The 9,448-nt window shown below is 34.1% G+C and overlaps 1 long non-coding RNA gene across 1 annotated transcript; it reads right to left on the bottom strand.

Annotated features, from left to right (window-relative positions):
* Positions 1-2,097: 2,097 nt before the first annotated feature.
* LOC125224134 lies at positions 2,098-3,447 on the bottom strand. Its single transcript, XR_007176828.1, has 4 exons — positions 3,267-3,447; positions 3,151-3,183; positions 2,367-2,400; positions 2,098-2,291 (listed from the first exon to the last, which is right to left on the bottom strand). It is a non-coding gene; the product is annotated as an uncharacterized LOC125224134 (long non-coding RNA).
* Between the last annotated feature and the right edge of the window lie 6,001 nt (positions 3,448-9,448).

Below are 9,448 nucleotides of genomic sequence, written 5' to 3'. Positions count from 1 at the left end.
ATGACAACCACTTCACTATAGCACTAGAATAGTGTAATACTTTACAAACACTTCACTCTAATAATGTAATACTTCACTAAAAACCTACACAAAAAAATAGAAGTAGTTAACTGTAGTGATTAACTGTAAGCAGATGTTCATATGTTTGAATTTGCAGAATTCTCAAAACTAACTTTTATTCTAAAACTAAATCTAAATTAGAATGAGAAATCTAAATCATAAACTAGTAGAACAACTTGCATGTTGAAAAATCTTTCTGATTTGGATTCATTGTTCGACTATGGATGAAGGCGACGGCGGTTGCAGACGCGATGGATGGAAACGGCGGCGATTGCAGGAACGAGAAGACGGCGGCGATTGCAGGAACGAGAAGACGGCGGCGATTGCAGGAACGAGAAGACGGCGGCGATTGCAGGAACGAGAAGACGGCGGCGATTGCAGGAACGAGAAGACGGCGGCGATGGATGGAGACGACGGGAAGAACAGTGAAGGCGGGATCGATTGATTTGCGTAATTAAAATTGTTAACCTAATTTTATTAGTGAAATGTCCATTATACCCCCGCCTGGTATGGTGAAGTAAATTTGTGTTAGAGTGAACTGATTTCTCCTTTAAATTCGAAAATCACATGTGTTAAAACTAGCCCTTGATTTTCTTAATCTTGTGGCTGTGATTTGTTCTCTAGTTATATACTTAAGGGGCATTTGCCACATATCACTACTCTCTCTCTCTCTCTATATATATATATATATGTGTGTGTGTGTGTGTGCGCGCGTATATGGATTGTATTCAATGTCGAACTAATTTTAAAAGACCGAACTAGAGAACAAATCTCATCCATCCGTTTTTATAATCCGGTGGTTTAAATGAATCAACCAAATATTCATTAGTTAATCATGAAGTAGGCGATAGGGGTTAAAATGTAATGCAAATTTGTGTCAAGTTATTATTTCCTAAATATCCTCTACGTTAATTAAGCAAGAATTTTTTCATAATCTCACGCCATATCTCTAGTTTTCAACTTAATACATTGTCTTCTTCTATTATTGAACCAAAATTAATGGAGGATTCAACCACCCCCACCCTTGACAATTCTCAACGAACACATCAATGGAGGATTAACCACCCCACGTCCACACCACCAGATGAATCTCGATGAACATCAATGAAGGATTTAACCACCCCTCCAGCCCTCCTAAACGATTCAATCACGCAGCCGTCGACGAAGAAATGGATATCCGCGGAGTAGCATTCCATGGATCTAGCTTCGAGCGGTTGCAGGACTGGGAGAAAATCCTTGAGATTTAGTGACGATGCTTGAGCAGAAAAACCAAGACGAAGACGACGACGTCTACTAATCTGATTCAGGTTGGCGAACGGGAAACCGAAGCCAACATCTTAATGTAGAAGTCGGTGTTGAAGTTTATAAGTTCGATAGGCTCATTGTTTTATTCAGATCCATCCCAAGGTTAATAATTATATGTCGTGTGTAGTAATTTTCTTACGTAATGAACTGTTTTTTTATACATGATGAACTTTTTATGGTTGCGTGTTCTAATTACTTCTTGTTATATTAGTGCAAACACAACATATTATTGCCTAATTTCATGCTAAAATATTCATATTATAATTATGGAAAATCAGATATCCCAAAAATTTGAAAAGATTTATTATTTCCTAATTTCATGCTAAAATACTGATATTAATATTAAGGAAAATCAAATCCTCAAATTGTGTCTCATTGTACAATCTTCACATCGCCAAAATCCGTCAAACCTAAATTAATCATTCATAACTTGATGAACATCAATGAAAAATTTTGTTTATTCTTGAATAATAGGACATTTTTTCAAATGAGTCATATGCATGAGCTAAATAATGAACTCAATGAACCTTAGCAATGAACCTATTATAACCTTTTGTGGTATGCGGTAATAATAGCAACAAGGTTAACTATCATTGTACTTATCATGAACTAAATAGATGTTACAATGAACTAATTGACGTTAGTAATGAACTATATTGACGAAAGTAATGAACTATCTATCAATTAGAATGAACTAATTGACGAAAGTAATGAACTATATTTAATAAATAATGAACCAAAATATAAATAAATATTGAAATAGAATAATAACAATATTTTATAATATAATACAATAATGATCTAATCATTCTAATGAATCAAATACACATTTTCGATGAATCGTTTTCAAAAGCGCCAAAGTGGTTCTTTCGGTTTAAATGTTGAAAGCGCCGCGGGTGGTTGATCATTCGTGAGAAATAATTTGTCTGCATAAAGAATAGTTACGGCGTAAGTGATGAACCAAATATATGAAATATTACGCAATGCAAGGCAAAGTATACCAAAATATTACTGCATTCGTGAGAAATGATTTGTCTGCATAAAGAATAGTTACGGCGTAAGTGAAGAACCAAATGTATGAAATATTACGCAATGCAAGGCAAAGTATACCAAAATATTACTGCATAACGAATTACTTCATCATATAATCATATTTCTTCATGTTATGCTTTAATACCTTCATCATATAAAGCTTAACACTAAACACTCAGAAATCCAGAATTGATAATTGAAACAGTAAATTCATTATATAATCACATTTAATTAAGGTAAAACACAATGTTCAGTTACAACATAACAAATTACTTCATCATATAACAATATTTATTCATGGTGTTCTTGAATCCCTTCATCCTATAATCACTTTTATGGTTAAAACACAATGTTCAGTTAAAGCATACCAAATTACATCATTTAATAAATAAAATTGTTCATCTAATATTTTAACAAGTTCACCCCAATAAGGAACGATTTTATGTTAAACTGGACCTAGTTATAGAAATCCAAAACACATAACTTTATCCAACGAAATAATTTGTGCATTTGTGTCACGAAATCACTTCATTGTATACTGCAATCAATTCATACTACAAACTTAATATGAAGCAAATTCACATACATTAAATTTTGGAAGTAAGCTACATAACACTCAGATATCCAGAATTGATAACTAAAACATTAAAAAAATTTAAAAAATAACATAACTTTAACAAATCTAAAATCAAATTTGAAAAAGGGAATACAAATTTACAAAAAAAAAACAAGAATTAAAACCGGATAAAGTACCAGATGATGCCATCTAACGCAACTGCTGCTCATCTAAAGCCGAAAGATTCACAAATTATTAGATACCTTCGAACTAATTTCAAAGAATGACTACAACTGTAGGACACAACCGATACCTTCGATTTCCGTCCGCCTCGTGTCAACCATCTAGTCCTGGAAGGAAGACGAAGGGGTTGAATAGGATGGTGAGGACGAATGGCTGGCGGAGTTCTCCGAGTCGTCGGCCTCGTAAGAGAGTGTGGAGCAGTGGGAGAAGTGAGGCGGTAGGAGTGAAGATATTTCACCCTAAAAATCTGATTCCCCTTTTCCACTTTTTTCTTTTCACACGTTGATTTAAGGTTCATAATGACTAAAATATCCTTGGGATGAAGTAATTAAATTACAAGATGAATGACGGGAATTATATATGAATAATCTCATCTTATCCATCAAAAGTTTAATCTAATGAACGATATTTAGTCTCTAGTTCTACACTAAGGAGGTGTTGTGCATATAAGAGGACCCTATATATATTATAGGAGTGCACTATGGTGCCACCATAGATAGAATAACATCATACCACCAATATAGTTCGTTAGATCTCATTTATGGACGCCTAGGATTAAGTTTCATGAGAAAATACGGGTTTGCAGTCTACTGTATTAGATATTGCAGTCTACTGTATTAGATATTGCAGTCGTAGTAAATTACAATATTGTTGTGGTAAGACTGCAATATTCAATGAACAGCACTGCAATCTGGTAACGTAAAATTAGAAATTTTCTATTTTACCCTCCGTGTTTTTACACGTGGCAGCATGACAAGCACACGATTTTCAGATCCAATGGCATAAAATGGTGGTATGGTGTTACAATAAAGATAGTTGTCATTATTAAGTACATCCCTATATATATATAGGGTCTTGTTATATTTAACTAAATTGAGAAATGAGATGCAATATGGACCACTCATCCAAAATATTTGTGAAATGTCAACAACATGTAGTTTATGTCAACAGAGGGGCATAATTGTAATTTTTTTAATTTTTTTCTAAATTTTTTTTTTTTTTTTTAGTTTTTTTTTATTATTTTTTTTTTTTTTTTTTCAACTATATTTACAATTCATGTCAACTACACATCAAATGTCAACAACTTTATTCAATAAATACTATTTGACATGAATTGTACATGTAGTTGACATTATATCGTGTAGTTAACATGAATTGTATATGTAGTTGACATAGATTGTACACATAGTTGACATTATATGTGTATGGTTGACATGGATTGTAGACATAGTTGACATTATATGTATGTAGTTGACATGAATTGTATATGTAGTTGAAAAATAAAAATTTTAAAAAATAAAAAATAATTAAAAAAATTTTAAAAAAAATTTAAAATTTTAAAAAAAATTAAAAAAAAAATAATTTAAAATTTTTTTAAAAAATTAATAAAAAATTAAAAAAAATATTTATTGAATAAAATTTACTATGATATTACCATTCTGCCCTTTCATAATTAATTAATCTAAAGATATTTTTCATGTGGAAAAATCTGGATCACTCATTTATTAAAAATGAGTGGCTGATATTGCATCTCATTTCTCAATTAGCATAAAAAATCTCAATTGATCACAATCCCTCCCGTTTCGCTCGCCGCTACTACGGGAATCGCTTTTGCTTTCTTTTCCTCTGGCTACTAAGATGTTTCAGTTCGCCAGGTTGTCTCTTGCCTGCCCATGGATTCAGCAGCAGTTCGAAAGGTTGCCCTATTCAGGAATCTCCGGATCTATGCTTATTTTCAACTCCCCGAAGCATTTTGTCGATTACTACGCCCTTCCTCATCTCTGGGTGCCTAGGTATCCACCGTAAGCCTTTCCTCGTTTGAACCTCGCCCTTAGAAATTAGAAATAAGGCTATGCCATCCTAAGGTGCTGCTAAATGGATGGATCTTATCAACGTCCATGAATGATAAATCATAGATCGAACCGCCGAATCGGAAAAATTGGGTGCTATCATTATCATATAGCTTTGTATCGGCTAAGTTCATGAGTTGGAGATAAGCGGACTCGAACCGCTAACATCCGCCGCAGGGTAAACCACCGCCTCTCATGCCCCCGACTGATTCTACCATAGAGGCCAACGATAGACAATAACTCCCCGAACACAGCTTACAACTTTCATCGTACCGTGCTCTCCAAAGAGCAACTCTTCTCAAAATCTCACTCAAAGGGTGCTGAGTTGGAATCCCATTCTAACTAAGGATTCTTGTGGTTCCGGAGGTTCCAGCTACAGGAGAACCAGGAACGGAGAGCACCCTTTCCGCCCTTTGGTCTTAAGAACGCTGATTTTAAGAATATATATATATATATAGGAAAATGATCAATACAAAAATTGATCCCAATACAAAATCCAGACCAAATCATGACCATGAGATTTGACAATCTAATGGTCAATAATTAAAGAAAAACACGGAGGGTCATTATAAAGCAGTTTTAGGTCATATTATAAATTTTGGGGTTGAGGTCATGTTAAGATCCTTTTATGTCATCCTTATAATAATGACATAAAAATAAGCTTACGATGACCTGAAAATGACCTCCATATGCTTGGTTCTGTATTCGCTATTTTGGGTGACACCGTACCACCAATCTGAGGTGTTAGATTTGGCAAGAGATGCAATTTTAAAGTGACATTTGGCAGACTCAATTTTCTTAAAAAATTAATTTAAAAAATGCAAAAGGCTATAACTGGGAATAACAATTCCAGCCGTTTCTCTCTTCACGCCAATTACGGTCTTTCTTTTCCTTCTCTCTTTCTTCTATTTTCAGCATTAATCTATCAAATCTCTAGCCAAAAACCGCCACCGCTATATTCAGTCTCTGCAATTCTTTTTATCTTCTGTGCCATTTGCATTCTGTTCTCCGTGATTTTTTCTTCAATCTTCAGTCAGTAGTCAATCCATGGAGAAGAAGTTCCCGCCGATATTCATTTCACTGATTTTGAAGATGGTTAGTGTATTCACAGTTTATTGGTTTTCGATTTGTGATTATTTTTATGCAATCGTATAGTTGTGAATTTTTTATACCTGAACTCAATTCACGAATTTGATATGTGGACTACCGAATATGTATCTTCCTAGTTGAACTCGTAAATGAAATTTATGAATTTGTCAGGGAGTTCACGAATTTGATGAAGTTTATGAATTTGTCATCAAATTCACGAATTTGATTTGTTATGCTACATTGCTTGGCTAAGCATGTTGTGTTGCTTAGTTATGCCTGATTGCTTGATTAAGCATGTTGTGTTGCTTAGTTAAAAATTTCGTTGCTTGGTTAAATATGGTGGGTTGCTTAATTGTTGGGCTCCATTTGCATTTGATTGTTGTTAAAATATCCTTGCTTGCTTTCCTAAAATTAGTACTAGATGACCAATTGCAGCGCTTTAAATACTGTATTGCTTATATGTTTGCATGGCAGTGCTTGTTGTGCTTTAATTCAGATTTTGCATCGCATGTGCGCTTGACTGAATACCATGTAGCTTGCCTCATTTGTAGCTAAAACTTATTCTATATCCTACGCAGTTCCTTGTGTGCCCGATTGCGATGACAAATTAAAACCATTCTTTGGCAAGAAATGCGACACCTTGGACAACGAAATTGCTTTCTATGATGCTTATGCTCGTGAATCGACACACGGAAACATGGAACCAAATTTTCACGTGAGTGTGTTACTTGGCAATATATTGTGTGCAACAGGGAAGGGTTGAAGTATGGGATTGAAATGGATCACATTCATGCACGTGAAGGATTCATTAAAAAGCACAGACGACCACCTTGAAGAGGCACAGAAGAAGGGACCGTTGATGTTGAAAAGATGGTGGCAGAGTTCCCCAAACCTTGAATGGTGACTGTCATTGTTTTATAAAAATGGCAATAACTTTGTTTTGATTTGGATGTGTTCAGAATATTGCTTTGTTTTGGTTTACGGATTGCTTGGTTTTAGAATTTGGTTTTCCGCTTTGGATGGTGAATATTAGCTACTTTATTTCAAGTTTATGTATTGCTTGGTTGACCATTTAAATTTGCTTATTTGTGGAGTATATACTAATTTTTGGTTGGTTGTGCTTTTTTCCGTATTGAAAAATATGTTAACACTTTGATATATGCAAGCAAAATAAATTTATGTTTTGCAAACCAAGCAAATCCATAAACATAGCCAACATAAATAAACTTATAAATCCAAGGCAGTTGCAGTGCTAACTCTATGTTAATTATGAAAGTACATCAAGAACTATTCGAATTGAAGTAATTACAAATGGACATGCTATATTTGTAATGCTATTCTGGATATGCTTAGATTGCTTGGATACATTCAATTTATTGCTTGTTTATGTTCATGACTGCTTGGATATATGGGATTGCGTGTTAATATCGCTTTAGCTGCCGGTAGACGCGAATAAATACTTTTGTTAGTAGAATGTTACTGTACTTATGCTTGGTTACATTTAATTTAATTATTGATTATGTTTATGCATTTGCTTGGTTGGCATAGCATTACCTTATTTTGCTTTCCTAATTTCAAGTATTCAAACATATTTCTCCGTAAAGAAAAAAACAGAACAACGAATAACAAAATTTTAAAACCAAAAAAAACTTAAACTAAAACAAACCAATATTCAAAACAAATTCAAATCAGAACAAAGTAATCGTCACTTTTCACAATCAATGTCATTTAGCATTCAAGGTTTGTGGAAATTTGCCACCATCTTTTCAACATCAATGTTTCCATTTTTTCGTGCTTCTTCCATGTGTCTTGTTGTTGTTCATCATGTAATCAATGACCTTGTTCCATCATGTAATCAATGACCTTCGTCTTCATCAGATTTCTTCCATGTTCCATCATCTTGTTCTGTCATATTGCGAGATGATTCAGCAGCTGTCCTTTGGCTTCCCTCTTTGATAGCCTTGGTATTTCTAACCATGGCAAAAGTTTACTCCTCTGTTGCTTTACAAAAAAACAAATTAATCACACCAAAAACTAATTTAAGATAAACCATATGACAATTGCACACAAGCAAATGGTGATACATACATAAGCAAACATATAAAATGAAATACCACCTAAGCAAACAACAACATAGAATTACAGAATGAGTTCTTCACTCGGTAAGCAACCAAGCATTTACTAAATCTAGAATGAGCAATGCTTCATCAATTAGTATACACAGTTTCTAATATGAGACCAAGCATGTTCTAATTCTAGAACAAGCAAATAGTGCGCTGACAACCAAGCAAATAGTGAACTGACATGAGCTCAAGCGTTTAATAGCCTTACAACAAGCAACTATTCAGTCATAAGCAAATGTGTAAAATGAGCTCACACCCAAGCAATCAACAACAAAGAACCAAGCAAGGTCAAAAGACAAAGCATTATCTAACTCTAGAGTACGCAAAATATCAATCTTGATCAGCAATCGGCAACCACTTTTTAGAAAATATTGTGCAACAGAAGACCAAGCTTTATCTAACTCTAGAATAAGCAAAACATCAATGTTCAATCAGCAATTGGCAACCAATTTTTAGAAAACATTGTGCAACAGCAGACCAAGCATTATCTAACTCTAGAGTAAGCAAAATATCAATGTTCTATCAGCAAACAAAAAAAAAACCTAATTAAACCGAACCAACTCAGACATCTGTAAACAAGCAAAAAAAAAACATAGAATAGAGCATAAAAAAAGACCTAGTAACCAATTTTAGAGCTAGCAAACATGGTCGAACCACTTCTAAAAAAAACAAGTTCGAACAACAAACCAAACATTCTGTAACACTAGAGTAAGCAAACAAATCAATCTTAACCAGCAATCTGTAACCAATTTTTAGAAAACATGGTCTACCAACGTACCAAGCATTATCTAACTCTAGAGTAAGCAAAAAGTTCAATCTTCAATTAGAAAAAAAAATATTTCCATGAAACCGAATCAACGGGGAAATCTGTGAGCACGCAAAAAAACTACATAGAACATAGCAAAAACCGATTCTTGTAAATTTAATCCAGAAATTTCATGGACTTAACAAAACCAAAACACAGAACAAGATAATGCAAACCAGAATTTTGGATTAATCGTGGTGAAAAAACGTAGGAAAATAAAAATGAAGAGGACAATCACTAAGCATTCATACTAACCGATAATGCAAACCAGCAAACTACAGTCGCCGATTTTGGGAGTAACAACTGATGGGGGAATCCCACACGAAAAAGAAGAAAACCACATAACGCTGGCATTGAGTTTTGGTGAGAGCAGCAGTAGACTAGG

The sequence above is a fragment of the Salvia hispanica genome, chromosome 4 (genome assembly GCF_023119035.1).
Source record: "Salvia hispanica cultivar TCC Black 2014 chromosome 4, UniMelb_Shisp_WGS_1.0, whole genome shotgun sequence".
In the NCBI taxonomy this organism is placed as follows: domain Eukaryota; kingdom Viridiplantae; phylum Streptophyta; class Magnoliopsida; order Lamiales; family Lamiaceae; genus Salvia; species Salvia hispanica.
This window is presented reverse-complemented; position numbering and strand designations above follow the sequence as displayed.